The sequence below is a fragment of the Phlebotomus papatasi genome, chromosome 1 (genome assembly GCF_024763615.1).
Source record: "Phlebotomus papatasi isolate M1 chromosome 1, Ppap_2.1, whole genome shotgun sequence".
Lineage (NCBI taxonomy): Eukaryota > Metazoa > Arthropoda > Insecta > Diptera > Psychodidae > Phlebotomus > Phlebotomus papatasi.
In genome coordinates, this window is record NC_077222.1 from 39,627,977 (window position 1) to 39,645,682 (window position 17,706).

Below are 17,706 nucleotides of genomic sequence, written 5' to 3' on the forward strand. Positions count from 1 at the left end.
TCCTGGAATGTCTTATTACACTAAAATCTTCAGTTATAGTGCTTCAATTTTATCTGTTATCTACGTTATTCCTCTAGCACCAATTCTCTATTTTCAAACTAAACCAACCAAAACTACCGAAATTGTGGATTATATTCAGTGTGTGTGCATTTATTTTACTCATTTGGTCCTTACAATTGAGACTCTTTTTACACGAAACAGTCAATTGAGATTTTGGTATTACGTAAAGAAAATTGAAGGGCTCTATCTAAATAATATTGAAGACGTTACAAATGCATACGGTCAATTTAAAAGACCTGTATTTCAAAAAATACTCATTCTCATAGCACTTTCAATAATTCTCGAAGGATATCTCGTAGTAAATTACATCGTATATAAAGATCAGACAAAAGCCGTGGTATACACAATAATGCCGTGGTTCTTAAACATTTACTCGGTCATGGCTGGTAGAGCTCGTCACATGTCTCATATATTGGCTATAGAAATTCTCAAAATGCACATTGAAATATTCAATAGTTCATTAATTAGATTGAATAGAAAATTTAAAAAATCTCAGCTAAAACTTGATACTACCACAATGATCGAAGAACTAAATTTTATCAAGTTCAGACATACTTTTGTTTGGGAGTTATGTAAAAGCGTCAATTCATGTTATATATGTTCACAATTTGTAAATATTTTTGTAAACTTTTTTCAAATTACATGCGTTAGCTTCTATGTGTACCATATGTTTGCTAATGGATCATTCGCTTATGCTTTTCGTAAGAAAAATATTTTGATTACAAATTTAAATTTATAAAACAAATTTAAAATTACTCTTACTTTAGCAACTATGCTGCTTGCTATTGCGGTAGCTATTCATATTTTTGTGCTCCTAAGAACCTGTGAAAATCTTCAATTTGAAAGTCAAAAGTCTGCGCATTTGGTACATGATATCCTTCAGACAAGTAATGAGAATAAAAATGATTTAATAAGAAATTGCGTAAGTTATATTTCAAAAATTATAATGAACTTACTAGTAAAATTACATTATTACGGTGATTTTAGTTAGTCAACATATCTCTTCAAATTCACCATGAAAAAATTTCTATTGGATTTGGAAGACTTTTCACACTCAACGCCACTTTTATGACCATGGTAAGTAGATTAAAAAAAAACTTGTACATTCGATCATAATTCAATCTTTTTGCAGATGGTTGCAACTATCACAACGTATCTTGTTATATTCATACAGTTATTGAAGCCCACCTAGGCAGAGAATTGAAATATGCAAATAACATTCTTATAAAATGGAAAATGTTCTTGTATACTTCATGAAATTATCATATTAAAGTGTTACTTTACAATGTCAATGAAAATTTTATTAAGAAAAATAAATATCAAATTTTTAATCAAAAAAATATAAAATTAGGTAAGGTTCCCGTCTTAAATATTTATTGTTTTTCCTCAGTATTTGGGAGATATTTTAATTTTATAGATTGATGATTTTGGTATATATTTTTGTGGACGTTTTTGGTTTTTAAAGGATTTTCTACACAGGATACTGGTCAAAATAGGCCTAAAGGCCTAAGACCTTGGTAAGGGGGGACAGGTAAGGGGGGAAACAAAAAAAAATAATAATAAAATTAGGTTTCGAAAAAATATATATATTTTATTTATAATACTTAGGGAAAACTGGGGCACCATCAAACACGGACTTCCACCAAACACTGCGATTTTTTAATCGGATATTGGATATCAGAGGATAAGACCGATAGGAATTTATAGTGCCTATAAATTCCTATATAATCCTAATAATAGTGCCTATAAAAATATATTTATAGTGGGATGCTTGTCCACTGAAGGAATGGTCGAGATAGTCCAAGTAGTTTAGAAATAAAAATTAGTGTTTGGTGGTACCCCGTGTTTGGTGGTGCCCCAGTTTCCCCTACTGGGCATTATAGGCTACGTTGTACATTTTTGTTTACAAACACACAAACACCTTGCAATTTTCCCACTAGGTTAGGTGGGGTTGGTACCCCTTGTTGATCGTCGCCAGGTAGTGCGAACCTGGGTCGTCTATAATGTATAAGGGTAAAAAGTTTTGGTTTTGAATTTTACGACTGGTTGCCACCTGACGCCAGGTTACTAGTCATACCTGAATGGGTTTGAGGCTGTCTGTTGGCAAGTGCTCGCTCTTCCGCACTCGACCCTTTTGTGACAACCTAACCATCGCTATAAATCCCCATCCACCAAAATCTGAGCAATTATAGTTCAGATTGCAATGACGGGGTTTCCTTACGCCAGTCTCTAACCGAAAAATTTAGAATAGAGTCCAGGGCTGACCAAAAAATAATTAAATTTGAATATTAATTTTAGACTAAATTCTTGACGTCTTAATATGTAATTATGGTTCTAAGAAACCTTTCTAAAATAACAAAGATTTAAAATAAAAAAAATATTTGTAGACAATTTTTTTTATTAAAAAAGAATTTCACAACATATTTAAGAGAAAAAATCAAAAAAAGGTATGTTTATGAAAATACAATTTAAAAATACATTTAATACTTTTCTAATTGAAATAAGTTTGAGTACAGTTAAGAGTAAGGGGTTACGTAGGTTATGCAGACTAAAACATACCACGCTAAACAATAAAACACACCACGCTGATCCAATTTCGTCAACCTATAAATTGGATGAATATCACTAAATATGTTGATATAGTTGCGGCTATCTAAAAGAAAGTACCAAATCAAATAAAATAAACACTTTGAAAAAAATCCTTACCGAAGTCAAAAGAGCCATATTGACTTTAAAAAATCCTCCACATGTTATATAAATTTTTTCATGTTGGATTTGCATTGAGACAGTCATTACAATATCGTGTACATCTGAATCATAATGATTAGGAATTTCTTGATTGATCTCATGAATTAGAGGAGGTGTCTTCATTGATTCGTTTTTGAGCATCTCACAAGAATACACGAAATTAACCAAAGTCACAAAACAGAGCAAAATAATAGTGATCATTCCTAAAAAAAAAAGTAGGTGAAGGCTTTCAGGCTTTCCGCACACTCTGGCTTCGAAGATTTCAATTTTTTTGCAAATCCTTTAATGAGCCCGATCACAAGTAGATTTTGATTCTTCAATAGTGTCTTGGATGAAAGGTAAATGGAACTCTATTTGCACAAAAAGTCGTTGAAGTTCGAAGAATTCAAATTCAATTTCGAATTTTCATACTAAATTTTCGAACAAGGTGGGGAAAATTTATCAAATATCACACTAAAGAGCTGGCAAAAGAGTTACTCAGTGATTATGTAGTGATTAAATACTGGGGCAAGAAAAGTAAACGTCGTTGTTCTGTTTTTTTCCTCACAACAATGTGAAGACCGTCACATTTTGACACTTGAGCACTTCGAAATTCGAACAGGATGTACCTCAGCCACCTTGCGGAATTATCAAGAAGTTAGAAAGTCTCTTTTTTGGATCTTCAAATAGATTTTCGAATTTTTCAAGATCTACTTCTGTACGGAAAGAATGCGTCTGATATTTTAATAAGCTAGATTTAGGGGGAACTGGGGTAGTAGTAAACAGGGGTAGTTGTAAACACTATGATTTTTTCCAATAATTTTAAGACTCCAGAGGATAAAACCAATAAGCATTCATAGATACCATGGGGATGTATGTCCACAGATGAATTGGTCAATAAAATCCTAATACTTTAAAAATAAAAATCATTTTTCCCGAAAATGTTGATATTTCGATTATTTTGGTCATTTGGATTTCCACCTGGAAATTAAAAACTGTGTTTAATAATCGAAATGCAGCAATATCAGTTCTTTCCTACATATTTTAGGATTATATTAATGCATTTACTAGAGAAATTGAGATCCTCATTTTTTTGAAAAAATTAATAATTGGTCAGAAAACAGCATTTGGGGTAGATGTAAACAGGCAATTTCAATTTCACAAAGAGCGGGAAATTGACCTTCATGCGAAATGTCTAATTCATTGACTAAGAAAAAATTGGTGGCGCTGTGTTTAATAAGAAGTCACATATTGTCAAAATATGGGGAAAATCCATTGAAAAATGTCTTTGATTTGCATGCTTTTAGTTTTTTTGCTATTTTAATATTCCTTGTAAAAATTGTAGTGATTTTTTGAAAAATAAACAGTCTTTATATATCACTTAAGTAATTAAAATAATTGAAAGTGGTGCAAAGTTAATTTCAAGAGTGGGAAAAAAAGGTGTTTACATCCTCCCCAGAAAGTGTTTACTTCTACCCCAGGTATTTTGTGAAAAGAGAAAAATGCACAGTGACACAAATTTTATTTTTATGGAAAACTCAATTGTTTTCCAGCGTCCGCATTACCCTCGACGAATTGCCTATGCCCAAGGGTAAAACATGAGCTAAGAAAGATTTTCCAAAAAGTCACGGTGTCCTTGGAAAATCACCTCAAATTCGCATCTATTGAATATGGTTACATGTGCCCCAGTCTCCCCTAAGTCACACATTTCCTGAAGAACATTAATTAAGATTTATTAGGAGAATAAGGGAAAAATATGAAGTATTCGAAGCCACTATATGTGCAAAAAGCATTCTCGTAATTCAAATTTTACTCAAAATTAGATGGAATTCAAAACTTACGGTTAATATACTCCAATTTTCCTTTACTGACCCAAATATAAATCCAATATGCTATGTTTGTTAGTAACAAAAAGTAATAAAGAAAATTAAGAGTTTGTGACCACTGGAAAATGGAATTAAGCTGCCTATTGAGTTTCCAAATAAGACCATGTCTAACTTTCAGAAAATTTATTTCACTGAGAAGATAATTTTTGCTATATTTTTTAGCCATTGTTATAATCTCTCGAGTTTTCTCATTATAAAGTCTTACATGCATTCTGAGGATTTCCACGAAAATAAAATGCTTGAAAAAATAAAGTCTTCCACATTCTTGAGCGAAAAATAAGATGATTTCAAGTATTATCCACATGATTTCCAATTTTAAAAACCTGTTCATTAGAATTAACACGACTTTATTTAGAATTGTTAAATACGTCAGAAACACTATTCTTTTCAACAATTTCTTCTTTAGACAGGCGTTTGCTGCCTGAATCTGTTTTCTGTCTCTTGAAAAAGTTTTCTCAATGGTCATAAGAATATTCCAAAACTTAAACTGTTTGTGCTTTGTGAAAAATGTCTCAAAGATCACACTAATTTGAATAAGAAATACTCCAAAATATATAAGAAGATTGCGCGAGGATCTTTCAAATATAGTGAATTTTCCACTAAGTTTTGTGAAATACATAACAAAGGTAAACGGAACACAAACACAATAAATTAAATTTAATATTACGATCAAAAATACAAATCTTTTCATATTTTTTGTCATAACTGGAGTTTGAAAAGTAATCCCGTAAATTTGAAGATAAACCATGAGAGGTTTTAGTAACTTAATTAGTTCCATTGTTGGATATTGAGTATCTCTTGGATTATTGTACGCAAATGTCAATGCTTTTTATTTGAATTTTTCTTCAATTAACCTAATGCAGTTTGGAGATTTTTTTTAATTAAAGTTTTTATTAAATTTAGTATTACAAAATTAATTTCTTAAGCTTAAAATATTTTCTCTTTATGTCGGTTGATTGTATTTGACATATATAATAGCAATTTTAATGGGTACAGTTGATCAATCGCATAGTATGGCCAATTTTTGGACAGCCATGACACATGTATAACAAGGAATTAAAAAAATATATTAGGGTAACTGTACCAAATATCGGCCAGCTCGCAATTTCGGTCACTTCTTTTGTTCCTCAATTTTCCATGATTTTTTTTTGTTTTTTTTTTCTAGAAGTTATATATGATGCAAGTGTCCCGGGTTCGAAAAAGACTTTGGAAGAATTCCAGAAAAACAAGGAACTGTGAGAATCAAGATATCTGAAATATTACCCAAAGCTATGTCTATAGTTTGATTCATTTTAAAATGTATTAAGAGTGATTTTAGACAAAACAAAGACGACAAACTATCTAAAAGGTTCCAAGCAACACTCCATAAAACCTTATAGGGGTTACCAGAACGGGTGACGGAAGAGGAAGTTAGTATGCCTGGTTGAAAAGACTTCCCTAAGCTTTATTCCCTTGTCGAATTTCAGCTTTCTACCTCCTCTTAGAAAGGAGTTATAAGGTAAAGTGCCCCCATTTTGTATGGGGGCTACCAGAATGGAGGGTGGCGGGAAGGGGTGGTATGAATAAATAAAAAGTTTAAGTCATACAGTGAACCTATACCGAATTTTATCAAGATCACTTTAGCAGTTCTTGCGTAATTCACTGTCAAAAAAGCGATTTATAGGAAGGATAAAGATTTTTTTACAAGGACTCCCAGCGTTTATCGTTCTGGGTCTTGGAAATTTTTTAATCTCAAATCAGTATCTACAAGATACGCCTATTCTCATCTCTGTATAAAAGATGAACGAACGCCCTCATGCTCATACTTTTACCATTCTTCGTTGTAGGAAATAGTTTTTATGCTCTAGAACTTTTTCTCCCTGGTAGAGCATTGGTCCCAGAACAAAAGTTGTTACCATACAATTCAGACAATTCAGATATGTAGTTGACAAATAAAAGTTTGAAACAATATATATGTAGATGCTATTATAAAAATTGAAACACAAGTTGGATCTTTTATTGATCTTTAGATTAATCTTGAATTATTAAAAATTTACTTGAAATTAGACAAACTACGCTAATTCAACCCATGAATTGGATGAATATCACTAAATATGTTGATATAGTTGCAATAATCTAAAAGAAAGTATCAAATTAAACAAGATAAAACACCTTGAAAAAAATTCTTACCGAAGTCAAAAGAGTCATGTCGACTTTAAAAAATCCTCCACACGTTATATAAATTTCTTCGTGGTGTATTTGCATTGAGACAGCCATAACGGTATTGTGAAAATCCGTGTCATACGGATTAGGTACTTCCTGCTTGATCTCATGAATCAAAGGAAGAGTCTTCATTGTCTCTCTTTTGAGCATTTCACAGGAGTATACCAAATTAACCAAAGTCACAACAAAGAGTGAAATGTTAGTGCACATGCCTAAAAAATTTAATACCAATTCTAAATTATTATTTCAAATTAGTTTTTATTCAATACATACGAGTAATGTACGGCATTTTTCCTTTACTGACCCCAAAATAAATCCAATATACTGTGTTTGTTAGTAACAAAAAGTAATAAAGAAAATTGAGAGTTTGTGACCACTGGAAAATGGAATTAAGCTGCCTGTTGAGTTTCCAGATAAGACCATGTCTAACTTTCAGAAAATTTATTTCACTGAGAAGATAATTTTTGCTATGTTTTTTAGCCATTGTTATAATCTGTCGAGTTTTCTCATTATAAAGTCTTACATGCATTCTGAGGATTTCCACGAAAAGGAAATGCTTGAAAAAATAAAGCCTTCCACATTCTTGAACCACAAAAACAATGGCATCAACTCTCATATACATGACTTCCAAATTTAAAAGCCTATTTGTTATAATTAATAAAACTTTACATAGGATTGTGAAACATGTTAGTATCAATAGTCTCCTAGATAATTTCTTCTTTAAACAATAATTTGCATCCTGAATCTGTTTTCTGTCTCTCGAAAAAGTCTTGTCAATGGTCATAAGAGTATTCCAAAACTTAAATTGTTTGTGCTTTGTAGAAAACGTCTCAAAGATCACACTAATGTGGATAATGAATACTCCAAAATAAATAATAAGATTTCGCAAGGATTTCTCAGACATGTTAAATTTTCCACTAAATTTTGTGAAATATATAACAAAAACAGACAAAGCACAAGTAGAATAAATTAAATTTAACACTATGCTCAAAATTACAAATCTTTTCATCTTTTTTGTGATAACCGGTGTTTGAAAAGTTATCCCGTAAATTTGAAGATAAACCATGAGAGGTTTTAGTAACTTATCTAGTTCCATTGTTGAATATTGAGTGTTTTGCATTGCGTGTTATACTTTATCAATACTTCTCATTTCAACTTGTTTTCATCAGCTTAATGCATTCATTTGTTAATTTTTTATCTGACTAGTATAGAATTATGTTAATTGGCACGAGATATTTTCTCTAAATGTCGTTTAATTGTTATCCACTCATTGACTATTTGTTGATAGCAAATTAAACAGGCTGTTTTGCAGAATGCTCGACTTCCAAACTTAGTATTTATACCTCAAAAGTATAATTAATAATGACACATTATCTGTAACTAAATAAGGCACTACTATTATTTTGAGTCGGTGGCAGCCAAAATCCCGAACACCAAAATCCCGAAAAGGCCAAAATCCCGAAAGCCAAAATCCCGAAAGCCAAAATCCTGAATGTTCAAAATCGTGAAAGGGATGAAATTATATGGAGGAAAATGTTTAGAATAATTTCCCAAGACATGGAAGATTTCCCCTTGCCTCCAGCAAGCGCAGGTGCAATCGTGGGAGTAGCTATGACATTTTAAAAATTCGGGATTTTGGCTTTCGGGATTTTGGCCCATTCAGGATTTTGGCGTTCGGGATTTTGGCTTTCGGGATTCTGGCTTTCGGGATTTTGACCGGGACTCTTTTGAGTAAACCTTAATTTGTTAATATCTTGACCGATTTAATTCGGTTCAAAACCAAATTTAACAGGGCCTCAAATACCATTCCAACGAATCCAAATTTTCCTTAATCCAATCTTTCATCTTGAAAACACTTTATTATAGGAATAATAGGGAATGATCCAAAGAGATCTTATCAAATAGAAAACCTAAAAAAATTACAAATCTTATGTATTGTAGCCAGTCTCAAGCTCTAAATAGTCTAAACAGATGCAAAACCTAAGTTATTATAAGCTTAAATTACTTTTCCAACTTATTTATTGCATTATGATTGGCGCAGGTGATTTTATTGGTGTTTACAATGAAAAACTTAAATTAAAATGAAGGCTGAGAATAACGATTTATCCATAAGTGATTTTTATGGTCCCCATAAAAATGAGGACCAAAATCCCGAAAGCCAATATCCCGCAAATCCAAAATCTCAAAAATGCTACAATCCCGAAGTCCAAACTCCTGTAAGTTAAAATCCCGAATAGGCAAAATTCCGAAAGCCAAAATCCCGAAAAGCCAAAATCTCGAAAACTAAAATCACGAACACGAAAATCTCGAAAGTCAAAATCCCGAAAGTGAAAATCCCAAAAGAGTCAAAATCCTGAAGTCTTAAAAGTGTCATAGCTACACTCGGAACTGCACCCCCGCTTATTAGAGGCAAAAGCAAATGCTCTGTATTTTGGTAAATTCTTCCACATATCATCCTCTGTATAGTTTTGTCCTTTTCAATATTTTGACAATTTTGAGGATTTTGGCTTTTTGCGATTTTGATCCATTCGGGTCTTCGTCCCATTCTGGATTTTGGCTTTCGGGATTTCAACCTAATTGTGAATTTTGGATTTTCAGAATTTTGGCTTTTCAGGATTTTAACCCACTCGAGAATTAAAACCATTCGGGATTTTGTCTCTCGGGAATTCTGGCTTTTCAGAATTTTGGCTTTCCGAATTTTGACTTCCGGAATTTTGGCCGACACCGCTTTTGAGATACAGCGCCTAAGTCATGAGTTCAAGCATTCAGCAAAGCATGGGACGCTTTGCCAATCCTAGTCTTATCTGCTTCTTATTCTTTACATAAAAGTATCAAAAAATTATCCAGTAGATTTTTATCTCGATTAAATACAATCCTACTTAGCTGAGATTGTGAAAAACTTTAGTGAATTAGAAAAATAGTTTAATGTTCTTTCGAGAAATACAGTTTAATTGGTTAAACCCCCTGAAATTACAACAATTATGTCATCTTCGCTTGATAGTAATTATTTCGATTACAATTGTTTAAAAAAAAACATCATATAGCAATGATTAGAAAATCAATATAGTTTGAACATGTAATTGTTCCTCATACAAAAATGCTAATTTATTTGTGTCGGAATCCTCAGAGGAAATGGATCTCATTCGCATTTTCAATTTCCATCTGACTTTTTTTAGAATATTTGGAATTTGTATTCAAACTCCCGGAATGTCTCGTCGAACTAAAATATTAGCTTGTTCTAGTGCAATAATCAGTGTCATTTTTGTCTCAATACTTTTTCCAATCTCTTATATCGTCATTAAACCTACTAAGGCAAATGCATTTATTAATTTCATTCAAGGAGTAGGTCTTATGTCTATTCATTTAGCTACGAGCATTGAAACATTATTCACTCGAAATCAACAAATAAGATTCTGGAATTGTCTGAAAAAAATAGAAAAACTCTATCCGCATAATTTCGAGGAGATTCAGAACAAATATCAAGCTTTGAAACGAACAACTGAGAAAAATTTTTGGATTTTTGTAATAACTTCAATTATAATTGAGGTAGTTTTTTCATATTTCATGTTTTCTTCAAATGATTTAAAAGCGGATTGGCTGAAAAATGCTGCCATAGCATGGGCAATGTATATTATTTCTGTACTAATTGGAAGAATTCGCTACTTGAGTCATTTTTTTGTTGTAGGAATTCTCAAAATTCACTTAGAACTGTTTAATAATTCGATTCTCAGCCTAAAAAGAAATTTAAGATTGACTCAAACAGATCAAATCGTTCATGAATTAAACAGAATTAAATTTCGTCACAATTTTATTTGGGAAATGTCGATGAATATCAATATTTGCCATCAGTGGTCACAATTCATCAACGTTCTTGTAAATTTTTTTCAAATAACAAGTCTCTGCTATTATGTATATTACTTTATAGTGAATAATTCTTTTATACGAATAATTCGTAAGTTAAATACTTTGTAGCTACAAAAAAAAGTTTATTTAGACAACATATCTTACAGCACTATCTGTATGCTATACTCTGTTGATTTGGAATATTTACACTCTGGCAAAATTAGGCGATGATGTCCAGAAAGCAGGGATTAAATCAGCAACACTTTTACATGAGATACTGAAAATAAATCAAGATCATCTCGAGAACAAATTTCTAAATAATTGTGTGAGTAGTAATAGACTCTTTTAATAAATTTAGCTGAAACTAAAATTTTCCTAAATTTCAGATAGTTAATCTGTCTCTTCAAATTCATCATGAAAAAATCATTGTAACCTTTGGAAAAATTTTCACACTTAATAATGGATTTCTAGCCAAAGTAAATAATAATTTTAATTTAAGTAAAAGCTTGCTGTCCAATTTTAAAAATTTTCACTTTCAGTTGACTGCGACAATTGCAACCTACATAGTGATTCTGATTCAAATTTTCATAGATTAATGATGGTTAATAAAATAGATGTGATAAGAAGGAATCACACCTAATTAACCATTAGGGGAATGTTGGCATGGTTCGCACAGAGTGAACCTTCAAACAACGCAAATTTTCTCTTTGCTTGCAAATAATTTTGTGGAGAATTCTCAGTTGATTTCATAAAAATAAATTAATTATTGTCTATTAATAAATGAGAAATGATTGTCAATTGAACAAGTACCAAAGGTAGTTTCTTTTGCTTAGTTTTAATTAATGGTTGCAATTTCAATTCCAATTACACTATCAAAGAACCAATGTAGAGGAATTTCGCCTTTCAACAAATTACATACATAATAAATACTACAATTAGCAAAAACTTCTATTATTCTGCTTATTAAATTTCCCATCTTCTTTTATGCTATTGCGACAATTGCTGGCTTATGTGATCATCACGAGTGAATACTTCTATAACTCTATTGGAGTTCAGTGAATTTTGCATTACTCGTATAGTGCCTCAGGTGAAGATGTTATTAAAAAATATTAATCAATGTAAGCAATAAAAGTCACAATGAAATCCATTAAATAAATTGCATCATTATCGATCTTTACTCCGAAAGGCATTTTCAAGTAATTTCTATGAGCACTCAACATAGTGCAAGATTCACTTTATAACTTTATTTGAAAATATATTACTTCATAAAGTTTTCCTGTTTTACGCAGTTTGAAAAGATGTTGGTGCTTCTAAAATATCTAACCTTTCATTTAGGATTCGTAAGACTTTTTGGAGTATGTTTGCAAACTCCCTGGATAACCAATCGAGAGAAAATTTTTACTTACGGATTTGTCATTTTAAGTTTCATGCTAACGCCGATTTTTATAGCATTTACCATATAGATTGGAATTAAATCAATAGGTGTTCATGTTCAAACATCAAGTGAAATTATAGAAATCTATCAGGTTCTTTTTATATTCATAAATGGATTATTCATAATCTTGAAGACCTTTATAGCCAAACACCACCAAAATAAGTTTTGGTTTTTTAACAAAAAGATTAAAAATTTGTTTTTAAATAACATTCTGGATTTTGAAAACCATTGTCAGCTTCTATCTAAAGCTCTTAAAAAAGAAATTTTACGTAATTTTCTTCAGTCCCTTTACCATTGAATATGCACTAGTTCTTATATTCTACAATTTTCGACACTCAATAAGAATTAATAACATTTGACTGAAACTTTAAAAAACAAATTGAATTTTTTTTTTTGAAATTTACTGTATCGATTATTTTATTTATATTTCTTATTCAAAGCTATGTTTGAAAAAATATTTTTGAAATTCTGAGACTTTTTTTTTTAAATATTTGCATATTTAATTACAAAAAAGCAATTTTTAATTAAAGATATGTAGAAAATTATTCTTGTGTAATAGTATATATTATTAAAATCTATTTTCATAATATACATTACAAAATAATTATTAGGGGGAAGTGGGGCACATTTGAAAGTAGGGTACCTTTGAAATTGGGATTTTTCACTTATGTTTAAGTGGAATTAAGCCATATCATAATGTAATTTAGCTTCTCAATATGTTTGTGCACCTAAATTATATCACGATAAGACTCAATTTTTTTTTTAAAAATAGGTGAAAAATCGCAATTTCAAGGATGCCCCGCTTTCAAAGGTGCCCCACTTCCCTCTACTTTCATTTTTACAAGTATTTTTTTTATTAAATAGGGGAGGGTGGGACACTTTCACCCCTAAATTGCAAATTAAATTTTGAGGTCGATTATTTATAAAAAATGCAAACTGGAACTTAGTATATACTGTGAGTTACAGGGATTAGAATTACTAAAAAATAGTAACACTTATCCTTCAATTTAATTGGTGTACTGGCAAAACACGTAAAAATGGATCAGTTTACAGGAAAGAACGCTACCTTCGGACGAGTCAAGCTTCGGACAAATGAATTTTTTTCTATGATCTTAACGAATTTGACCCATGGATCTTTTCGGGAAATTTGATGATCTGGACGAACTATTAAAGAAAATTATTATAGCAGGTCAAACTTATTAAAATCATATTGAAAAAATTAATTGTTCGAAGCTTGAGTCGTCCGAAGGTAGCGCGCTTTCCCCTATAAAAATAAAAATTTGCATTTATTTAAAACTTGAAATACTAGAATTGATTTAAATTATTATTTTATGATTTTTTGAGGCTTTAACCACACAAAAATATAATCGAGCAAGGATTTCATTATTGACTTTTAATAATGTATAGCATGTGGCCTATTCGACACATGTCAACCCAGTCGACGGCCATAACCCACCAATCCTAATCCCTCATTCCTTTGACACGCCGAACTTATACCATCCTTATGGGTGATGAAAGGTTGCTTTGGAGCTTTTATTGTTAAGTAAATGTCCTCAGTCTTCAGTGAGTGAGCATCAGTCGCCGTGGACGGTTCACTCTCATGAAGTGAAAAATGGGTGGCACCTTCAGTTCTCCAATTTCCCTCTAACTTTGTACTTTTATTTAGGTGAACCCCATCTAGGCTTACAATAACAAATTTTTATAAACATGAAAGCAAAAGATATTGACATAATTCGTAAATAGCTGGTAAATTTTGATAATACAAACTGTAAATACAAGGGCTTAGGTGCTGCTAAACTTTTTCTGAACATTGAGTTATCACTATAGGGGGAAGTGGGGCACCTTTTCAAGTGGGGTACCTTTGAAATTGGGATTTTTCACCGATTTTTAAATAAAATTGAGCGTTATCGTGATATAATTTAGCTGCACAAACAGATTGAGAAATGAAATCACATGGGAGAAAAATCCCAATTTCAAAGGTGCCCCACTTTCAAACCCCACATTCCCCTTTTTTTTAGTGTAACAGTCTTTTTAATAATATTTTATAATAATGCATCCTTATAATACCATCAAAAATACAGAATATTTTGGAGAAAATATTTTGAAAAATCTACAATGAAATTGAAAATTTGAAATCATTCATAAAACAATATAAGACCATTTTTTTTTCTTTTTAAATTTTATTTTAAATGCACTTTTAGGAAATATATTTTTGAAATTTCGAACCTTATCAACTGAAATGATTCGCAAAACCTTTTCATTGAACATTTGAAGTTGTTTTAATTTAAAATTGTTAATTTATAACTACAGAAAACTTTCCCATAAGCCTGCAAAAAACTACCCCTATCGTACCTTCAGAACTTAAAGCACAATTGACAGAACCATCACAGAATTTTCCCAATGTTATACATGTGGGAATGAATTTGGAATTTGGAATGATTTCACTGGGAACGTAGTACCCGATCAGTAGAACAAATAATATTATAAAGTTCTGTTCAAGGGAGGAGACGTACTGAAGTTACATAGTATACTGAATTAAACTATTTATTAAATTAAAAGGAGAGTTTTCCCTCGATATCCCCCTTTCCCAAATCCTACATACATATCTTATTATAATCATGAAAGTACTAGGATCTTATTAGAATTATGTCAATTCAATAAATAACTACTAATGGTTCAAAAACTGACGAAAATAAGGAAATTTAAAGTTTCATTTTGATGCAATTTTATAAAATCAATTGCAGAACTCAAACGATAAGCATTGTAAAATTAATAGAGGAATGTAGGCATGGTTCGCACAGAGTGAACCTTCAAACGATGTGAATTTTCTCTTTGTTTCCAAAGAGCTGACTTACCATTTCTAATCTGTGCTCATGAGCTTAATAATTATCTATCTTATGGCTAAGAAATGATGAACTAGCTCTTTGTAAACAAAGAAAAAAATGCATTGTTTAAAGTTTCACTCTGTGTAAACCATGACAACATTCCCCTAATTTTTGTGAAGATAGAGAATAGGTACTGCTTTAGTGGCTTCAAAAGAATAAAAAAATCATTCCAAAAGTAAAAACTATCCTTTCGTTAAACTGACTCAACTTCCCCTATATGTAATTAGTTGCTAAAAATATAGGGTCGGAGGAACGTCTGTTCGACAGGGAACCCCTATTGACACTTTTGTCAAAATGTTGAAAATTATTTAATGCATTTAATGTATCTAGTAAAATATAAGTAATATAACGTTTTCTTCTGTAATATACCTTTTACTATAAACAGAGATGTTCAAATTTCGTATCCCAAATGGAACAGAGTAGGGTGTCAATAGGTGCTGACACGAGTTCTTAAAGTGTCAATAGACTTCCTTTCACCCTATACAGTCAGTGTTATTAAGGGAGAACTAGTGCTCTTTCTGAAAAATGGCCATGCGTAATTTATTTCATTAGCAGATGTATTTAGATAATGATCATCGGGTTGATAATTGACAAGTGCTCAAAGAAGAACATTTAAATAGACTTTAAGTTAAATTAAAATTTAGTGTTGAACGCATATTCAAAGAAAATGGAGCTCGTGAAAGTCTTTAACCCGTATTTCAATGTATTCAGAATTTTTGGTATTTGTCTTCAAACTCCTGGAATGTCTCATTGTGAAAAAATTTTGTCTTATATTTTCTCAATAATTGGTTTAATATGCGTGACAGTTCTGTCTACCATTCAATATTATAACAACAATCCAGCAACTGGAAAAGATATTTTAAATTATATTCAGGGCATATGCCTGCATATCACTCATTTTGTCGTAATTATAGAAACTTTATTCACACAAAAACAGCAATTGCAATTCTGGTATTATCTTCAAAAGCTCGAAGGTTACTTTAAGAAAGATTTAGAATACGCCCAAAGATGTTACATTACCTGCAAAAGAAATGTTATAAAGAAATTTTGGTTATTAACTGGATTTTCGATACTTATTGAAACCAGTTTGTTCACTTTACTGTACATTTTTGACAAAACGCAAGAAAAATCAATAGAAGATTTGCAATCTTGGTGCTTATTAATTTTAGGAGTAATAGTTGGTAGGTTTCGTCATTTATCTCACATTTTTGTAATAGATATTCTCAAAGTTCACATTGAAATATTCAACAATTCTTTAGCAAAATTAAGTAGGAAAAATTTTAAAAATTTTCACAAAGAATCCATTATAGAGGAACTCAATTTCATAAAATTCAGACACACTTACATTTGGGAGATATGTAGAAATATAAATTTATCTCATTTTTGGTCACAAATATGCAATATATTTATTAATTTCCTTCAATTAACTTGCATTTGTTACTACATTTATTATCACATTGTTTTTCGGCAATTTAAAATTATTGCACGTAAGTTTACCCTACTTTTTTTTCAACGCTTCTTTTAGAATATATTTACAATTTTGTTTTTACAGATACATTTCTTCTGCATCTTCCAATATTATCGCATTTGTATATTCTAATGCAATCTTCCGAAAATCTTCAAATAGAAGCACAAAAATCATCGACTTTTCTGCATTCTCTACTGCGAAAAAGCTCTAAAGATGTCAGCCCATTGCTTAAAAATTATGTAAGACCAAGCTTTATACAAATGTAGTTATTAAAAAACGAATGAATATTGACATTTTTACTTAGATCATGGATTTATCTCTTCAGATACATCATGAAAAAATTAATATAGGCTTTGGAAGAATTTTCACATTAAATATTGCTTTTATGTGCGGGGTAGGCTCAATAATTTTCATTTGAAAGATTTTATTTATTAAGCTTAATAAATGACTTTCACTTTATTTTGCAGATGATTGGAACTATCGCAACATATTTTGTAATTGCTATACAATTCTTTTAATTAAGATTGCAAAAATAAGTGGAAAAATAACTTGTAAATAATCGCAAATATTGAAACGGATGTATTTAACTCCAAGCCTCAGTTCTACAAAAATCAAGAAATAAAATTAAAAGTGTTATGTCCTTAAAGGAAGTTTCTCATTTCCGAATACACAATTTCTTGAAGATTAATGTCGTACTTCGAAATCATATTTTAAGAAATATCGCCGAATTCATTAGCTTTAGTGTTTTTCGAAGAGTTTTTGCTTTAAGATCTCCTCTCTTTATCTATTTAATTGTTATACAAGACAATGAAACATTTGAATGCATCGAAACAGAAAAATTTATTACCTTCTTAATCTTTGATTCAAATTAAAAGAAACCTTCCAAAACAGTTGAATTTGGATGAAGAAGATAAAAAATCGGTCCCGGTCAAAATCCCGAATGCGAAAAATCCCGAAAGCGGAAATCCCGAACGCCAAAATCCCGAAAGCCAAAATCCCGAAAGCCAAAATTCCGAATGGGCCAAAATCCAGAAAGAGAAAATCCCGAATTCTTAAAAGTGTCATAGCTACTCCCACGATTGCATCTGCACTTGCTGGAGACAAAGGGAAATTTTCTGTTTCTTGGGAAATTATTCTACACATTATCCTCAATTTATCAGCCCTTTCAGGATTTTGAACATTCGGGATTTTGGCTTTCAT

The 17,706-nt window shown here is 31.1% G+C and overlaps 1 long non-coding RNA gene across 1 annotated transcript; it reads left to right on the forward strand.

The window, feature by feature from the left end:
• Nucleotides 1-697: 697 nt before the first annotated feature.
• On the forward strand, nucleotides 698-1,112 carry LOC129799699 (uncharacterized). Its single transcript, XR_008751535.1, has 3 exons — nucleotides 698-761; nucleotides 828-982; nucleotides 1,048-1,112. It is a non-coding gene; the product is annotated as an uncharacterized LOC129799699 (long non-coding RNA).
• The last annotated feature ends 16,594 nt before the right edge of the window (nucleotides 1,113-17,706 follow it).